The 20701-nt window shown below is 37.2% G+C and overlaps 1 protein-coding gene across 3 annotated transcripts in view; it reads right to left on the bottom strand.

Moving 5' to 3' along the window:
* adarb2 (adenosine deaminase RNA specific B2 (inactive)) overlaps window positions 1-20701 on the bottom strand; it is a 166266-nt gene that overhangs the window by 36102 nt on the left and 109463 nt on the right. The window lies entirely within an intron of this gene.

The raw sequence follows: 20701 nt of genomic DNA, 5'->3' as shown, positions 1-20701 counted from the left end.
TATATTGTATCGAATCATATCATGAGTTGAATATATTGTATCGAATCATATCGTGAGTTGAATATATTGTATATTCATATTATAAGATTAGTGTATCCCTACTGTCCAATTGTAATCAATGTTCACACTCCAAATTTGTTTACTGCTGTTTTAACTTTATGAGCCCTAATTGGTTACATCTGCTGAAGGACGCTACTGTCATTGAGCCTGAACCCAAACATTAATTTGGGAAACCAACGCCTCACCCATTCCGGCCAAAACCAACTAAAGTCAGCGAGTCGTAGCTGCAAACCACAGATGTTGAGCGTGGCCGACTGTCAAACTCATTATCAATCTAAATTCTGCTCATCTGATCAAACAGGAGCCGCTTGTCTCAACGTCATGGTCACTATCAGGCGCCGGAGCATCTGTGGGTCGTGTTTGGACTGGAGGTGGAACCACAAGCCATGCCAGGAGCAGAAATAACCTTCACGACCGCTGCGCGAACGAGCTGAACCTCTGCACAAACTTTTGATGGAATTTCATTTATTTTCTGACTGAGACCTCAATAAGCTGCCCATAAAATCATATAAATACGTCACTTAGTGTTGGCAATTTACTATTATTTACACAATGAGGTGAACTGCAAGAGCATGTTTAAAGGTAGGAGAGTTATACTCAGTGATAACAATAAAAAAAAAAGAAGAAAAAAGAACAAACACCAAAACATGTGTCATATTTATCTATGAGTCAACTCTTCAATGATAATAATGAAGTTATACAAAGATGCAAAACCCCTGAACACAATCGTAAACTTACTACATGCATTTAATCATTAAAATAGTTTATGTTTTATCCAGGTTATTCTCATTTATATTAAAATCTATTTTACCAGAGAGGCCAGTATGGACATGTCATAAGATGAAAGAATCTACTAAATATTTAAAAAAAAAACTTACACCTTTAACCATTATTACATGCATTCACAAGTCTGTTAGATTTACTTTTTTTAAGAATTGAATTTACTCTAGTATTTACTACTAGTAGATAATCCAACACATTTGTGTAGAAAAGTTAAAAGATTATTAACTCCCTGACTCGACACTCGGCTGCACGAACATTCATGAATGTGTCTTATAAATATGCAGGAGGCAGAGACAGCGACGTGAAACAGTTGGAGAGCGTAGTGGAGGGAAAAAAAAAAGAAAGAAGGGTTGAGGGCGACATCATTTAAAATCCTCTCTGATTAACCTCAACGCTGGAGATAAAAGCGGTGATATGCCTGGAACAACTTAATAATGTCAGGCAGGGTGTAAAACACACACCAGCGACTTGAAACATTACGCACCGAAGGCCGGCGTGTGAAACGATAACATGACCGACCCCCCAGGAGAGATGAAGTGCAGGGATGAGTGCATCATGAAGAAGGACTGGATAAAGAGGGAATACATTAGAGGGATGAAAAGCTCTGCTGAAATGTAAACAGGGTATACAACTGCACACGAGGGTACACAATGATGCTATGAATGAGTTGATGTGTGTCGTCATTCAACTTCATTCTAATTCAATATAATTTTAATAAAAGTGTCAAATCATTACAGATTTATCGTGAGACAATTTACAAAACAACACTTTACAAGAGTAAATAACAGATCTAAGTGCTTTAAAAAATAACCAATTTCAGGAGGAAACACTTCATTATAATCGGCAGAAGACTTGAGTAGAAGCAATTTGATAATAGTGTGTATTTTATATATTTAGTATTCCCACATAGTTCTAGTCTCTGTATATCTGGCTGTTATTTTTCTTACCATTTTCGTAGCTTAAACTCAAAATGATGCAAATTGTCTACCATGATATGCAGGAAACAAAATAAAAGTTATAATATATATTTATTTTTGTTATAATAGGAGTATATTTCTATTCATTCTGAAGAAAAACACAAGTTTCTTTCGATAAACATTACCCCCACACAAAGTGTATGGATATTTTTTAAAGATAAAATATAACCACAAGAAGTTGATTCAACAACAGAGAAATTCAGGTATTCATGGCTTTATTTTCATTTTCTGAGCACAAAGTGGATTCTGACTACTACTACTTTACCTTAAAAAAGTTTTAGTGAGCAAACTTCCTTACAGAAATGTCACATGTTAATCTCTGCTGCTCTTGAAGATATAAAGGAAAACCTACAATCTCACACTTCAAAACTCCCCTTGATTGACACCTCGCTACGCTTTTCTCTCAGCGTGCAGATTAGCGATGCAAAGAGGAGGAAAGACTGCTGCCCTCCGACGATGTTCTGTATCGCTGTCAAGCAACACCTGCCGAGCGATGTGCCGTCAACATCCGCTCTGCTGCTCCTCTTGTACAGTCGGCGGAGATAATTCAAGCCAAAAGTAAGTTGGCACGGCGACTCAATTATGCTTCATCTTTTGATGAATGCAGAAGAAAGTATGACTGGCGACAACAACATACTTATAAATAATTACATGTTTACATACTGTACATAACAAAATTATGTTATATGTAAAGATTTTGAGATAACTACTAATAATAATAATTCTAATTTACTTATTGTTAAATAACATTGCTGCGTATATATATATATATATATATATATATATATATATATACATATATATATATATATATTTAAACCTTTCAATCTTATTTATTTGTACATTTTCTTATATATTTGTTTTGTTTTTTCAACATTTATTTTACAGTGTCGTAATTTGCACCATCTGGATGTTGCACTTTTAATTTAGTTGCACTATGTGCAATGAACATAAACAGATTCTGATTCTGATTCTATTTATTGATGTATTAATGCATTTGGCTTCCTATTCATTTCCATTTTTTCTACTATACTACTTTATTTAGTTCAACATTTCACTGGCAGTATCCAGATTAAGAAATGCCGAATGTCAGTCTGAGGCAGTGATTGGTTACACGAGCGAAACAGACCAAAGCAGTCGATGCCAATTGCGAAACCATCGCGATTGCAGCAACTTGTCCACAGCTAGAACTGTTACGATGAGTGGAAGTGACAAACCAAACTAACTCAATAAAGGTAAGTTTCCTGTGTTCGTCTTCCCAGGATTAACGAGAGGAAGAGGCGAACATATGAAGCTTGTCAAGGCAGTAGTAGTTGATCCGATGACATCACTGTAACTTAACATTTAGTCATGTATTTATACATTTATTTATTATGTATGTTTCATCAGTTGCACAATATACGACTTAATGTATGAAGTTCAACCGTCAAACTATGTGAGAAAATTGATCACAAACATCATCAGTTAATTTCATTTTAATAAAGTAAAAGGTCCTAAATATCCAAAACTGACTCTTTACTGGTATTTCAATTATTATTGCTGTTGATTTGTTTTCAAACAACATCTATAAACTGAAAACTTAAACTGTATTTTAGAGATAGATCCGCTATTTTGAAAGCACTTTGATGAGAAATACCATCCCACCAACTTTGCTACTTCTATTTGAGAATAGTCCATACGATCATGTTTTCTTCAGTAGCATTTTTCTATTTACATGCAATAAAGTTTGTTATGTTTGGGTCCCGCCATAATAAAAACCCTAAAATCTAAACAAATGGGGGCGTGTTCTCAGCGACATTACCATTTAATGGTGTTATTTAAAGAAACGTGTTAAGTTTCTCCACGGGAGTCTAATATTTAAAGGCTAAAACCATCATAACATGGGACATGAACAGAGTCAGTGGCCAGTCAAGTCCTCATGCAGCCGGCGACTGTTCAGTCTAGAGAGAGTGTCGTGCTTGGAGTGTCAGAGACCCTCCAGCCAGCCATACATCATTGGATACTGATACGGTGCCAGTGCCAGAGCTGACATTTGATTCATAGCTCTGGGTGCTCGTGAATTCTTAAGAGTCGACGAAGGCTCACACAGAAAAGCTAATGTTGACACGGTGACAGAGGTGGAAAACACAAGAAAGAGTGCTGAAAGTTTTCCGCTGCAGGTGGATAATATTGCATTCTTTGCTACGGTCTTGTTGTTGTGTCTTAAATATTTACATAGAGATGCATCACAACTACAACACCTTTTGATTTGTGCTTTGAGCAAAGCAAGGCACACTGTAACACATGTAGCTTTATATATATTAAAAAAATGATTTTTCGCGAAATTTTTCTCTTTTCAGGGAATAAGTTTTAGTAGAAAAAGTTTATTCTTAGATTAGAAATGCAGACAAAATAAGTAGTGAAGTAAGTATAAAGACTGAAAAATAATATGTGTGAATGTAAAAAGTTGTACATCTTAATAACTACAAAACAAAAACTAAAGTTCTACACTGCATGAAAGGTAAATGTCAATTTGTTTTTCAGACTTTTAAATACGAATTGCCCTGTTGATTATAACATTTGAGGATGAAGAAGCTTTTAAATTGAGTTTTTATCAAAGTAAATTGAGATTTGTTATGAACACCCTTTATATTAACTTAAATTAACAAAACTACAAGAGCTTAACTTATCTGATTGAATATGCTCTGAAAAAAAAAAGAGTTTTATCTTCAGATATCATTAAAGGACTCTTGACTGTGATAACCAGCTTTAGATAAAGATGCTGTATTAAAAAGTGATAGAATGATTTTCTACTCACCCTCATGTCGACTTCTGTTTGAGATTATTTTCAGTAATCTGTTCCTTCCTGTTCCTTTTCAGAGTTACAGAAAAAAATGTTTTTAACGTACCGACTGGAGGTCAAATGTTATCGTCTGATTTTATCCAAATACCTGTGCTATTGTAATTATTACAGTATATTCCAGTTCACCGTCTCCCCTGGAAGCACTTGCGATATTTGCCCAGAGTACTTCCTGTCTGAGTAGCATGTTAGTCTTTAAGATTCTGCTACAAAAAAGCTTAAAATATAGACGAAGACAACTGGGCGTCAGTTGCTACATTAAAATGAACATACATTTTTGCCTATAACTCTAAAAACTAACTGATTGCTTTGAAAATAATACCATGAATAAAGGGTAATGTAGACCAATGGATCTAAAACCCTGGTAGGAGTTTGGGTACCGGTCTGTGACACACTTTTTGCTCGGCAGTCCAGAAAGAAAACATAAATTATACTTTCTGTTCTATTAATTATTAATGCCTAAAGGTGTTTAGTTTTGTAAAAAAAAAAAGCTAATTTCTCTAAGATTAAATTAGCCTGTAAATCTTGAGATGTCAGTCAAGTTTACTCAAAAAACACAAACCTATAAAACTAGTGATAAAACGTGTTTGTATGAAAGTGGGTCGGTAACTATAATGCCCACATTAAACTGGTCCGTGGTGCAAAAAAGATGTAGGATCCCTGATAAAGACAACTTTTCTATGGGGCGATCATAGCTTTTTTTTTTAGACAATATGAAGATGAGGAGTAACTACGAGTGGGGACGATCACCTGCACAGGTGAAGGAGTCTGGTCGGCCGAGACAATACGTATATCCTGAGTTGGTCTTGAAGAAGAGGATTTGACAAAGACACAACTCATCACATGAAGCCAGTAAAAAAAAATCCTCTAGGAACTATTTTGCTATGATGAGTAGACCTGGAGAAAAAGAGGTGGTGATGTTTCGAGTCACTGCGACTCACACACTCAAGGCGTCTGTGGAGAATCATATGCACCATCGGAGGTGGAAATGAATGCAAATAGCCACGTGAGTCGTCCTCCGAGCGTGTCAGAGAAATCATTCCTGTGGCCTCTGCTCCTTTAACATTTACTCAAAATCCATCACGTGCCGCCTGCAGAGTCAGCAGAACGCCAGATAGAATAGAACAAATGCACATGTTCCCTTTGTCACCTTCTCTTTTGAGGCTTTCCACACACACTTGCACTACTCACACACACCATTGCATGCACCCACAGAGCCCACATGCGACACACACACACACACTCTCTTTCTAAGCTGCAGAGAAGGCTCAACAATGAACTGGAAGAGAGTCAATATTCAAGCCATGAGAGAAAAAAAGCCAAAGAAGTGTATTGTGTGCTTATGTGGGAGCATGTTGTCGACTAAAACCCTCCTTTGTGAAATCTCACTCTCAGTCACTCGGGCTGTTGAATTGCTGTCATTGAGATGCTCTTTGAGGTCCCGTCGATCACCAACGTTTAGATAGCAAGGACGAAGGAAGCCTGTGATTAACGGCAACTTTAAAGTCTTTTCCAGAAAACGAGTCGAAAAAGCTTCCGTACTTACGTAAAAATTAGCACAATGGACAAGTTCAAGTAAATTGCATGTTTTCTTTCTCATTGTCAATTTGAATGGCTACTCAGACTAGGCAAGAGGAATAACAAGATGTTACTCGAGCCACTTCATTTCTAGAGCAAGTGTCTGGAAAAGTCCCAACAGAAGGAAGTTTGATTCCACATCTGAAAAGATATTCTATTACAGTGTAGCGTTTCGCAGAGACAGTGTGAAGTTTACCAACTTTATTGATAATGATGAACAAGATTCTGTGGGCCATTACTGTCCGTCTTCCTCTCCACGAACAGAAACGATGATGCTTTCACGGATCATAACACTTAAACACTTAAACCCACTGTTACACTTTTCATTTGTTAAAGCGATTCTATGCGATTTGAAGTCGAGCGACGCCGGTGGACTAAAGTGGTAGTGTTTAGCCCGACGAGAGACTACATTTCCCATGAGCACGCTAAACGTCGCAAAAGTTGCCATGTCCTGGTTTGTAGCAGTCGGACGAATTTTCTGTTTCCAGACTTCCATTGATGAATGAAGGATGGATATCGATGAGATAATGAATCAGATCGTTGATAATGAAATATTATATGAGTTATGACGGCTTTGTAAATAACATAACTTTAACTTTGTTTTTTTACCGCAATTCATTCATAAGAACTTTTACAATGAAAATAAAAATCACACAAAACACCTCAAGTCACGGTAAATGAGTCATTAACCTAGTTTTAAGTTGATGTGTCATCACAACTTTTATGAAAATATTTTAGTACAAAAATATTAAGACTACCCAGACTACCCAGAGCTGCTTTTAAGTGCCTTTAGGTCAAGTCTACATATTCCTCATAGTTCCTTGACGTAAAAATGGACTACTTTAATATCTCCTTTTACTGGTAATATTATAACAGGGTTGTCTAACATCCTCACTATTCTTGAGGGTATTAAAAAATATATATATATATATATAACCGATTGGTTTCACTGTATCCCTTGTGTTACCTCTGGGTCGAGGTGAACAACCTTCCTGGCTTCATATGTGCAGTGGTCGAGGTCGTTCACCTCGACCCAGAGGCAACACAAGGGATACCACAAACACATTTGTTTTCAGGCCACTGGGTCACCTTGACCCAGAGATAACACAAGAGTTAAAGAGAATTTTCTTGATCCTGAAACGAACGACACAAACCTAAAAAAAGCTAAACACACCAAAAAAGCTAAATGAATTATAGGTGCAATAGAACGTTTCTCAATCAGCAGGAGTCGGCTCAGTGTAACATCGTTTGCACCGGAGAATGCAAACAGTTGCTGATATTCTGGAGCAGGAAGCCGGGCGGACGTAATGGATATGTACTTGCTGACGTACAAGCACCTGCTAAAGGAACAGTGCATGAGTATTAAAAAAGTCCGAGCCAGGGTTTTCAGCATCAGCGGAAGAAGAGAAATGAAAAAGTGTGGCGTGAGAAAAAAAAAAAAGAAAGTGCAGACAGTTAGTAATACATCATCATTTTCCAAATGGAAGTGACACATCTGACAAGCTCTCAAAATAAAATAACTTTTATATCAAAATGAACCATATTACATCACGGACATGAAACACCTTCAGTGAGCCTGATGATGTAAGAGAATGATTGACACAAATGTTCTGCAGGCCAACACTTATTTAATCCGACCTAGAGACCGGCGGAGAAGTTCTGACCCAGTCTGTGATCTGTATGCGGGGGGTTCAACACTTCCTGTATTGGGGTGGAACGAGTGCAATGAAAGGTCGGACGGAAAATATCCTTTTGTGACAGTGACGACCGGGACGGCATTAAGAGTGAGACCTGGTGCTGCAACTTACATTAGAAGGTTTGTGACCTGAATGGGAAAATGGAAATTGTTCATGAAGCAGCTGCTGTGTCACCATGAATTCATCTCCAGCCATGTAAGTGATCGAAGCAGTTCAAAATGTTAATACTTTTATATAAAAAGCTCTCATTCTTCATCATAAATATTTAAACATTCCTACTTTGAATTGTTACTTTTGCTTTTTTTTATTTCACCTATATTTTGTTTTTTTGTTAAATTTTAATTTACTTAACATTTTTTTAAATAAATTATTCCCTAATTTGGCAACAGCGGGGGATAAAGCCTGTCCCAGCCACCAGGGGTGAGAGGCAGTGGATACATCCTGTACATGTCTCCAACATTTTCGCTAGCGAAAGGTCTGATGAAGTTTCGTGAAGCAGTGTCCTTATTTTCGGAGTCCACTAGATGGCGGTCTCTGCACTATTTTCCTTTGTTTTCAACAACTGTTCTAATGAAAGATCACATTATTTTTAAACCTACGGCGCCACCTACTGACCTCCAAACAACATGACACCGTTTCATGAAGCTTAGAGATAGTTTAGAAGTATTAATACGCTTCCATGTTTTTGGTTTGTGATAAGAAACTGGAGAACCCAGAGGAAACACAAACAAGTACACGGGGGAGTTTAGTCATCATTAGCTATGAACGTTTAGTAATCTTAAAACGTAGGTTATCTTTGATAACCTCAAAACAAACCCAAAAACCTATAAATACAAATTTAAAAATATTGAACTTGAATGCACCTTAATACATGCAGCCTTAGATTATTAGATAGAGACAGATTTATACTTAATCAATCTCACAGAGAGAAATACTATATAAAATAATAGTTATTAAAAAATGTTACTTTTACTTAAAAAAAATATATGAACAAATATAAATCAGAAGAAAAAATATATATTTACAAGTTTATCCATCCATCGATATATTTTAACTTTTCTATAAAAGTAACTTTTACAAAAAATAAAGTCTTGAATGTTGTTTTTTTTTTTAAATCAGTGTATTCAACTAGAAGCTTGATTCACAGTAACTAATACTACAGTGTGGTTGTTTACTATGCACGACGCAGAAGAATCATAAATATTTAAGCAGCAATATTCACCTGAGTGAGCCAGCAGGATTCTCCCCGAACCTTTTGTTTGTTATTCCACTCTCGCCTGACGCACACAAACCAGCAGTTAATACCGTGAAATATTTGACTGTCGGCTCGCTGCCGTGTAAACATTTCGGGAAACATATATGACCCCGGCCGTGTCTGCTGGGGAGAACATGGACGTACGAGCAGAGCGAGCGGAGGCTCCATCCATAACCAGGTGGACGATGGTTGCAGGCGCAGCACGAGCTCTAACTAGCTGTTGTATACTCATGGGCAGGCGGCTGAAAAATGAGTGCTGTGGACACACTCGCTACCCAGAATGCTAAATTCTCACATCTCCCCCTCACCCGTCGTCTCGCTCTCCCCCCTCTGTGCCCTGCAACCAATCTGACGCCTAATTAATCCTGAAGGTCTTTTGTTCCACCGAGGCCCCTCCGACCCCCCTGCTCTTCATCCATCCTCACCTCCATCACCCCCCCCCCACCCATCGCTTACAGACTTGTGTTCATACATGCACCATATTTCAGCCTCACCCGTTTAGTCTCCCCACAGGAGGCTGGCTGCAGTCCCACATACTGAATAACACATTTAATTTTTCTTTTGAACATATTAAGGCTAATTTGTCGGCAGGAGAAAGCTTGTCTTTTTTTAACTAATGAACCACACGTGGAACAATGGACTGACCTGGAAACAAGGAAAAGAATAGTAATGTCCTCGCTTGCTTGAATGTTAACTTTTATGATGCATTGCAGTCACGCACGTACACTTTCAACTAAGAAAAACTATGTTAAAATGGGCAAATATAAGTTTCTTGATGATAGTCTCTGATCTGTTTCATGAGATCACCCAACAATCATTTGAAAAAAATGAGAAATTTGTCAAAATAAGAATGAAAACTGCCAAATGTAGGTTTGTGAATGACATAACATATATGTTTATGTCAGTGTTAATATGAATTTAAACTATTAAAGTCAGTTTTGGCAAAGACGTAGACAATTTCCAGATAGAAAATTGGAATCTTTTTTTAACCACACTCTTGTTATTAATATATATTTAATATCCAAGTTTATTTCCATCATACAGCTTGAAATAAGAACCATACTATTTTTACTTTACTATTTTTAGAATCTGAATTCTGGAAATCCACAATTAAATAATCAACCAAAATTTCTGGATTTGATGTTAAGGACATTTTAATGACAGGAAAGCATTTATAAATATTTATAAGTGATTTATATATATTTTTAAGTGTCTCTTAAGTTGATCTTGGACCTCTATTGTACTCATCAGTATGTGTCTGTTTGTACAAAACTATCTTTTCATTGAAATATTTACATTAGAAAATGTGCTTAAGCTGCGCCCACTAAAAAAACACTTTTTCTGGAGATTAAATCCTGTTTGTTGTTTGTGATTGGTCAAGCAACTGGGTTTGTCAGAGCATGTGATAAATCCAGGAAGTCTCCACCTCCAAGGGACTCGTTGTATAAAAAAAGCAGGGCATGATTACAGCTGGCTGGAGGAGGAGTGAAGCCATTATTACGTCATATTGGACTTCACTCTCGTAACCTCTCGTTTGCTGAGATTTCAGACAAACTTTAAAAAGTAATAACTTCAAAACATCATCATGATAAAGGAGTAATTGCATCTTGGAGAAGAAGAAGATTAATTGATCTGCTCTCTGAAAAATGGCAACTGGTCTCAACTAAAAGTAAAATATTTGTATAAATTTATGCCTGAGGTGAGAAAACATTTGCAGGTAATAGGTTTTTTTGTTTTTTTATGTATATTTCTTAAAAAATGGCTTCACCTTACACAAAGACTTTTGAAAAAGAACCATTTGTAACATTTAAAAGTAACACAAAGAACAAATGTTAGCTTAATTTAATAGTGAACAAATTGTACTATTGTAGTGTCAGATTGAAGGTGAGTTTAAAAAAAAGGGAAAAATCTTAGGTGGTTTGAAGGTAGAATATATAGCCTATATATTTTTAACAACACATTTTTAACACAAGGACACTTTCTTCCCCTTTATCATCTCACTAAGGAACATATAATTCCCACCATGCCATTTATACTCCATTTATTGCACCGTGTTAATTTTCTTAATTTCCTTACGCACTGTATTTTTGAATATATTGTTTATCTTTATCTATAATTCTCTTATTTTTTGGTACAACCAATTCCGAAGACGTCGACAGCCATGAAAAATTCCATGTATATAACAATTTGAACTGCCAAATAAAGCTGATCTTGATCTTTGATCACTTGAATTTCATTTTATTGTCCATTGACTGACTTCCATGTCAACATTCTTTGACCAATAATAAAAAAAATGAAGATTCTGGAATATTGAAATATCGATCTGGGAGAGGGGTATTGTTATATAGTTATTACACACATCTACACACCAGTTTCAATTGAACTAATGGAACAAAAAAGGGGATAATACAGTTTAACCTTGACGATTAAGCCACCACCTCTAAATCTGGCATATTTCCATACTCGGCTTATCCCAAAGATGTGAAAGAAAATCTGCTCCAGTTGCTGCATTAAAATGACATTTTTTTTAATTCTGACCTTGATTTTGCACAATTGACTGCGAACGGACTGGGAATACCCCGATGTGACAGATGCCGTCTTGTCCCACTGACCTACATATTAGTCAAAACTGACACTCAGGTGCGGCAGAACAACCCTGTCAACGATCCAGACGATTGGAGGGATTAAGAAGCCGATCTCGAGGGTAAAGAAAAAACTTTAGTAAGTAAGTAAGTAAGTAATATTTATTTATATAGCGCTTTTCGAGACCAGGGTCACAAAGCGCTTAGACAATCAAAACAATACTCAAAAAAGTACATGCTTTAAAGATCAAGATAATACTGAGAACAACACAGGAGTTCGAGAAATTCAAGGAAAAGCCTGAACAAATAGAAACGTCTTAAGGTTAGTGAACTTTTTCCTCTATTTAAATTTGGGCCAGAAAAAGGGGTGTGTTTCAAATTGACGCCATCAAGCATTAGCAGGCGTAATAATGACGGGTCTCTGCGACAGAAGGGTCCGTTGTATCAGACCACAAGGTCGTTTAAAGGCCAGACTTTCAGACCTCCTCCTCGCTCCAGCTCCCTCCTCCTCGTCTCGGCGCTCCTGCCTGAGAACCCGAGATAAACCCACGCACGCCAGCCACACAGGACCAATAGTGGTGATTTATTGGAAGCCATTTGGTACCTGAACGCCTATGAAATTGTAATGAACTTGATTATGCTTCTAATGAAGTGTGAGAGGTTCTCCAGGAATGATTACAGCCGTACTCCACAGCTCGGAGGGGGAACATGGGAGCGAGACAGCTGGGGGGGGGGGGGGAAAGAGGGATGGAGGAGGACTGTCGGGAAGAATGAAGACTTAGTGGAAGTGACGACACAAGACTTGACGGTGCAGACACGAGCGTTGGATGAGTGGTGAAGTGGCGTCCTGTGACAGGAACGCTCCGAAGGTTCTTCTTCAAAGATGCATGCTGACTCGGTACATTAGCGTTTACAGCCTGGAGCTTCATAGGTCACATTTTGCATACTGAGGAGGTTTCTAACCTTTCCATTCAGATGAAGAAACATTATTGTTCGCTAATGTCACGCGCACAAAACGCTGCTTCCTCCTTTAACGGCAAACGAGGAGCTAAGTGAGGATTTAAAAAGGGCACCGAGAGACTCCAGGAGCAAACCGTGACTTTTCAACCCCATTATTATGTTATTATCTCTCTTTGCAAATACCAGCTGGGATGTCTAAACACAAGTCATGTCAACTGAAATTATGGATACTGTCATTTTAAACTGGCTCCAGTCACAAGTACCTTCGAATTATCAATCTTCCACGCGACTGATCCCGACTCAGGAGTGCTTTCTTTCATCCAGAGTCTGCACCATCACCTACTTCTAGCAGAAAATGACAAGTTTGTCTTAATCTTTGAGTTATCCCCGGGTCAAGGTGACCCGGAGTCCTGAAAACAAATGCGTTTCGAGGTATCCCTTGTTATATCTGGGTTAGATTAACGACCACCCTGGCTTCCAGAAATACATATGCAATGGTGGAGGTCGTTCAACTTGACCCAGAGACAACACAGGGGATACCTCAAACACATTTGTTTTCAGGCCATAAGGTCATCTTGACCCAGAGACAACACAAGGGATACCTCAAATGGGTTAACCAGGCTCTTTCACCACCTTGTGTGCTTTGATTACTGCATCTGTGAACCTCGTCAGTTTGCTTGAAAACTTCCATGTAGCTCGACAACATCAACTAGACTAATGGCATTATTTACAGCTATCATCATTAATAAAACTAGTTTTTTAGTTAGTTAGTAAACGATCACATATTTTCCATTATGCTAATGAAAAACACTTTTAATGTATATTTTAAAAAAATTGCTCGGCACAATAGCAGAAAATAGAAGTTTTAATCAAAATTGTGTTCAAGGTAAAAAACTTTCCAGATAATCAATAAATGTTGATCCTGGTTCACAACTTTTGACTTTATAGCTTTCTTTCGCCACTCAGTGTCCCTGGGATTAAGCATAATCAAAAACTGTCTAGACAGCCATGAATACAAAAAGAAAAGAAATAAACAATACATTTGTTTAGAGCCGTTTTTATGAATTTTAGCTAAGTTAGGGTAACCATATGTCCTTATTTTCCCCCCCTCTACATTTGGCCCAATACAACATTTGGAACAATAGCAGCCTTTTGTTTTGTTTTTTAATATACAATTTTTTTTTAGAGTAGCAAAATATAAAACAATCCTGTATTTTTTTGGTTCTTATATTCTCCATCTACCTAAAGTTGTTTGTCCCTAAGAAGGTCTGGTTTGAAAGATAAGGTAAGGTAAGGTAAAACTTTATTGATCCCTCAGGAGGTCTCATTCGGGAAATTGTTTTTTCCAATAGCCACAGAAAATACAGCAATTTTTCATAAAAAATTAATCAAAATAAAATAAGAACAAGCTTCAATAAGAACAAGATATCAACATTATGGGGCCTTGAATGTTGATATCATACAGAACTTTATTTATAGAGAAGGTTATTTGATTGTGGATTTTTACAAAAAACGTTATGATTTATTTCCTGACTTTTTTTCTGTGAAGAATCCACAGAGGGTTTTTTGGTTATGTGTGGCTTTTTTGGGGAAATAAAATTGACATTAAGGTGTATGTCGTTGGCCCATCAGAGAAGGGCAAAGTGATGTGGCCCTTACACGGGAAAGTTTGGGGTCCCCTGCCTTAGCAAAATTAATATATATATATATATATTGTATGAATATTACAATATAATTTCCAGATCACCTTTGTGAACAAGATCTTAGTCTCAATGGGTCTTTCATCTGTTCAAATAGAGGTTAAAAATAGAGAACAGGTGATTAGAATATGAATATGAACAACTTTTAACTCCACTTTACATGGAAGTATCCTCTTTTTTGACATTCATTATATGGTCACCCAGGCTAAGTCGCTAAAAGCGAACTATTCTTCTAGTCTATCTTTCTTGAAGTTGTAAAAATTAGCCAGAATATCATTATTCTTAAACCAATTAAAAAATAAAAATAACTCATAGTGAACTGAAAGGTGTAAAAGTATTATGTCAGACTAGAGACCACGAAAACAGACGAGTGAATAAATAACCGTTTATATATTCATAATTAGAGCGCAACACTCTCGAGCTTCCGTTGTTCGCAGCTGACGTTCAGTTGTTGTCGGTACAAGTGTCTCCATCACTGTGTTCACGCTGAAGCTGTGAGACTCTCACGTCTCTGAAGCTGCTAATCATCTGCTCGGTGATGTGTCGTTCACACTCTCTCTTTTCTCTCTCTCATGGTGCTGGAGGATCTCAGACGGAGGGCTCGGCCGGGTGATCGCTGTCACTAATTTGTTGTGGCAATATTAATTAATGACCAGCCTGTCACAGCTGTTTATATTGAGACAGATTAGAAGTGGGAGAGATTAGACAAAGAAAACAATCTGCCGGAGGCTGAGCGACTGACAGCGGTCACCTTCACGTGTCTGAAATCATATTTAATTTGCCGCTCTGGAAGCAGAGAAATGACTCCACTTGACCGGACTGTATCCCCTCTCTCTGCCTGAGACGCTCCACATTCAAGAGATAACTAAATCAAATCACTTTGTCACGTTTAATCCGAGGCGATGCCACGACTAATGAGGCCGCGAGGAACCCAAATACAGAAACGCTTTTAAATCAATGTTTTCATTTCGAGTGATGAAAGTATTTCCCTTTTTTTTCTTTCTCAGTGCAGGTCCCCGAGCTCTGGACCTCCTGTCGGTTCCTGCCGCGTGGACCGGCTCGCCCTCCGACACCGGACCCACCAGGCCGCTCCAACCCCCACCCCCCCCCTTGACTGCGAGAGATTAATTGGCCAATCAGGGCCTGAGCGGCGAGGTAATCATTCCACTCGCTAAAATGGTTGTCAGGATCACTGGAGCACTTTCTCACTTCACCGTGCCGCCTTTAATAGGAGCACGACGCCGGATTAAAGAACAACCACTGAGTGATTCAGAACACACAACTATACAAATGCTCGTATCAATTAAGGTTAATTTAATTAAAATGACTGACATGATCATTTTTTCCTTCATTCATATTGGGTGACATAAAGTTTACGATGTTCTGAAATCAATTTATTTAATTCAAAGGTTAATATACCTCGTCCATGTCCCTTTTTTTCAATCAATACAAAGTTGTCACATTAAGAGCAAATGCACATTGATATAGATGAATGAAGCAAATCATTCTCAAGTATTATGTTATAGTAACTATGTTTGAATTGTATTAATTCACTTTAAAGTTGACACGTTTGTTGAGTTTATTTCATGTGGCTTCAACTTTGTACTTTTTGTGAATGATCTTGAGAAGTTGTAATTATATTTGAGACTTTTTTTTCTCGGTAACTAATAATAAATAAAACGTTTAAATTTAAATTAAAAGTGAGGAAAGATTGGGCAATAAGTAAACAACAAATGACTTCATTTTTTAATACAGTTCTAAAAAAATAAATACAAATAATAAATTCAATTAATTACAATTAAATCACAGTGTTAACAATTTCAATTATAATCCCAATTTTCCCTCACTTGTTAATATGCAATTGACTTAAATTGAGGATTTTCTTTTCTTTTTGCCAAAAGCCATGCAAACAATGGAATTTGTTTATATAAATTTGGTTTCATGCTGTGTATTTGAACAAGTTATTTAAAAAAATGCGAAGGTATGTGCTGTCAAAGTGCTTTTCTAGATAAATATTTATCCAAAAATAATGATGTCATTGTACTAGTACCAAGAAAAAAGTTAAGGCCTGACCAATAGTTTTAAACCAATAGAAGAAGATCCACTTAGAAGTAAGTAAGTAAGTAAGTAAGAGACCTTAATGATGATAATGTGATTATTGGGTTTTATTCTTTTGCTTTTATCTTCTTGGCAGAACGACAAAATAAAAATCAAGTTCACGATCCACGCTAAAGTATCTCAAGATGAATAGACCGCGAGTAAATAGGATGTAAGTAGGAGGTTAAACAACCCTTATTCTGCAACAGTTTGTGTTGAAAGGTACTTTTCTGTAATTGATTATTTAACAGCAACAAATAATAATATTTAAACCAAAATGAATCTGTTAATTCCTATTTACTCGCGGTCTATTCATCTTGAGATACTTTAGCGTGGATCGTGAACTTGATCTTTATTTTGTTGTTCTGCCAAGAAGATAAAAGCAAAAGAATAAAACCCAATAATCACATTATCATCATTAAGGTCTCTTACTTACTTACTTACTTACTTCTAAGTGGATCTTCTTCTATTGGTTTAAAACTATTGGTCAGGCCTTAACTTTTTTCTTGGTACTAGTACAATGACATCATTATTTTTGGATAAATATTTATCTAGAAAAGCACTTTGACAGCACATACCTTCGCATTTTTTTTAAATAACTTGTTCAAATACACAGCATGAAACCAAATTAATATAAACAAATTCCATTGTTTGCATGGCTTTTGGCAAAAAGAAAAGAAAATCCTCAATTTAAGTCAATTGCATATTAACAAGTGAGGGAAAATTGGGATTATAATTGAAATTGTTAACACTGTGATTTAATTGTAATTAATTGAATTTATTATTTGTATTTATTTTTTTAAAACTGTATTAAAAAATGAAGTCATTTGTTGTTTACTTATTGCCCAATCTTTCCTCACTTTTAATTTAAATTTAAACGTTTTATTTATTATAAGTTACCGAGAAAAAAAAGTCTCAAATATAATTACAACTTCTCAAGATCATTCACAAAAAGTACAAAGTAGAAGCCACATGAAATAAACTCAACAAATGTGTCAACTTTAAAGTGAATTATTACAATTCAGCCATTCACACATACTGATGGGAGTAGGCTGCACACCTGCGCCAAGTCTACCATCAGGAGCAATCAGGGTAAAGTGTCTTGCTCAGGGACACAACGACAGCTTGTCTGGAGCTGGGATTGAACCTGCAACCTTTTGGACTGCAGGCAACCACTCTACCATCTGAGCTATGACGCCCCCGCGGGTTTATGATCAATACTTCTTATCAGTGACTCTTATAGCTCACTCAGCCAAAGGGGGATTGTTGGAATGTTGAATAAAAAATGAGCGAGTCTGATGTCAGCTGCTCAACACTGGGATGTAAACTGATCAGTGCTCTCTGCTGAGCAACAGGTACAGCCAGCGGGAGCTCCGAGGAAGGAGAACAGACCGCGGTGGCAAACATAATTTGGCAAAGTACCATACCGCCTCCATACCCCCCCCCCCCCCTGGCTACAGCTGGCAACCACCCACACGTTACACATCACATCTGCAGTGTAGTCGAGCGCCGCTCATGCAGTCAAGACTTGGCACGAAGACGGACTCAAGTGAGTTCAGAACGAATGTAGACGATTCCGGCATTTTCTGTCAACACTCGTATGCAGCGGCAGCGCAGACACATGGTGTTTATTCGTGTCCATGCCCACTGGTATCGTCAAACACTTCTCACACACCGCTGAAAATAAAAAAAAACGCCTTCGAGTCTCGCAGCCAGACTTTCAAGAAATTCCACAAGCGAGTGCTTTCTGGAACTAAACGGGTGCAGCAAATCCTCTTAAAATCCCTTTAGACGGCGTGGCAGTGCAGAGAAAGAGAAAAAGTTTCTGCCAGGCAAACGCACGGGATTGCTGGGTTGATGTCATGCTCTGGGGAAGGACACTCGCCAGTTTATTTCTTCAAGGAAGGGAGAGAGTGTTAATATGACACAAACCCAGTGGGATGTGCAACAGCACAATATGGCTCGTGTCAATAGAACACTGGGTGAAGCTTATGTTTGTCCTTTTTTTACCCGGGTCAAGGTTAGCTCTTTGATGAGGTAACTTAAGTAAGTAAGTACATGAAAACAAAACACTGTTAAAATACATGCTATAAAAGGTCAAGACAACGTAGGGACAAAGAGAAATTTAAGAAAAAGCCTGCACAAATAAAAATGTCTTAAGATGTTTCATGAAGGAGTCAGTAGATCATCAAACACAGAAAGAGAGGAAGATCGTTCCAAAGCTTAGGAGCAAAAGCCTGGAAGGATTTCTCTCCTCTGGTCCGGAAGCGTGTTCAGGTACCATCAGTAGATTCTGATCCACAGACCTCAGAGCCCGAGCTGGGGTGTAAGGCTGGATCAGATCACTGATGTTAGGAGGAGTCTGACCATGAATAGATCTGAAAGTAAGAACCAGAATTTGATCCTGAAAGAAACTGGCAGCCAGTGAAGAGTTCAAGGTCAAGGATCAGAGAAATGTGAGTTCTTCTACTAGAACAGGTCAGAATTCTCGCTGCAGAGTCTGCAGACAAGTTACAGCTCATTCTCATTTAGACACGACTATAAACTGTTACAATTGTCCAACGAAAAGACACAAGTTTCCGTATTGTCCACATTTAGCGGCACCGTTTTTTAAAAAATAATGTAGCCATTGTTTGATCTCTAGCAAGCAATTGAATAAGCAGTTCAGCCTCTGGGGCTGAGTTGGATTAAACGAGCAGTAGAGCTGGATGTCATCAGCAAAGATGTGGTAAGAAACAAAAATCCAACCAAATTAGAATAAAAGATAAGACAAAAAAATATGTTTTTGGTACAAAAAAACTCAAATTTTAAAAATATTATATATACATATAAAGTTGGACTGAAATAAAGTTGGGAAGAAACTGAGGCAACCAGAGTCAACCTAAGCACAGGGAGAACACACAAAGGCCAAAAGCTGGAAGCTTCTTGCTGTGAGGCAATCTTATACAGGTGTGAATATGTAGTTCTTGTCTTATTTATGGAAGGGAACAAATCACTCCTTAGTACTTTTATTCCAATTCTGTTTCTGTATTTATTGTCACCAGAAAATGCCAAATTGAAATGTAATATAATTTATAATAATGACCTTTATTATACCATTTGAATCTAAAATATTAAAATGTGTGTATTTGCAAAACAAAAAAACAAATATTTCTTTAAGCCCCCGGAAACATACATGTCTTATGTTTTTATGTCTTAAGTACAAAATTTATAATATACAAAACTACAAATGATTCTTATTTCACTCTGTATTAAACCTGGCAGCATATATAAAGTATGTTACTTGATTTTTTCTTCTTTTTCTCAAAGTATAGAACTTTCCATAGATCTTCAGGAAAGATGTAAAACATATTAAAATACAATACCAAAATATTCAACAATTAAACAACCTCTATTAAGTTTTTTATTTGCCAATGTCGTTGAATCTTCACAGTTTTGTTTCTGAAATTCAGAAAAGAAATAGAGCTGACAACAGACAGCTAATCTAACTGCAGTGTCTTTAGGCTCTCCAATTTGTTCAACTTCCTCCCAAACTAGTTAGCCTGCTTTGATTGCTTGTTACATATTTTGGGTAAATGAGCATGGGATTGGGTTTGGTGGACTATTTGTCAATTTGCTCTTTGCTTTTCTTTCTCCTTTGGGCAACAGATGAAATGAATGTTTGTAGTCTCTGTGATGCTACACATGAGGAAACAAAACTCTTCCAATTACAGCTCCACAAATACATATCGACGCAAAGGAAAACTCGTTTGGGGATTAAAGGCATGATTCTCTCGTCTGAGAAAAAAAACGAACGAACAGAATGAGCTCCGTTTCAAAGTTATGATGCTTAAACGACTCGCGTTTGCTAATGAACTTCACACGAGACTTCAAGTACAGTTCAGTACAGTGCAGTTCATATATAAGTAATTGATACCATGGCCATTTGTCAGATATTCTGAAACTTTGAACTAGTTTTGTATGAGTTATTGGCAGTGATAGGAGGAAGAATCTGCATCTTTACATGTTTTTTTTTTTAAATAATCCTTCTACCAAGCTCTCCCCATCTCCTATAGCAAAAGATTGCTTAATTGCAGTAACAAGTCATTTAAATGGAAAAAAAATACAACCTTTTTGAAAAACCTAGGGTTAATACTTTACTACGCCACCCTTTAAAATCGTATTTGTAATTGG

This window comes from Callionymus lyra, chromosome 4, assembly GCF_982586985.1.
Source record: "Callionymus lyra chromosome 4, fCalLyr1.hap1.1, whole genome shotgun sequence".
Taxonomy (NCBI): Eukaryota; Metazoa; Chordata; class Actinopteri; order Syngnathiformes; family Callionymidae; genus Callionymus; species Callionymus lyra.
The sequence above is the reverse complement of the archived record's forward strand: the minus strand, read 5'-3'. Positions and strand labels throughout refer to the sequence as shown.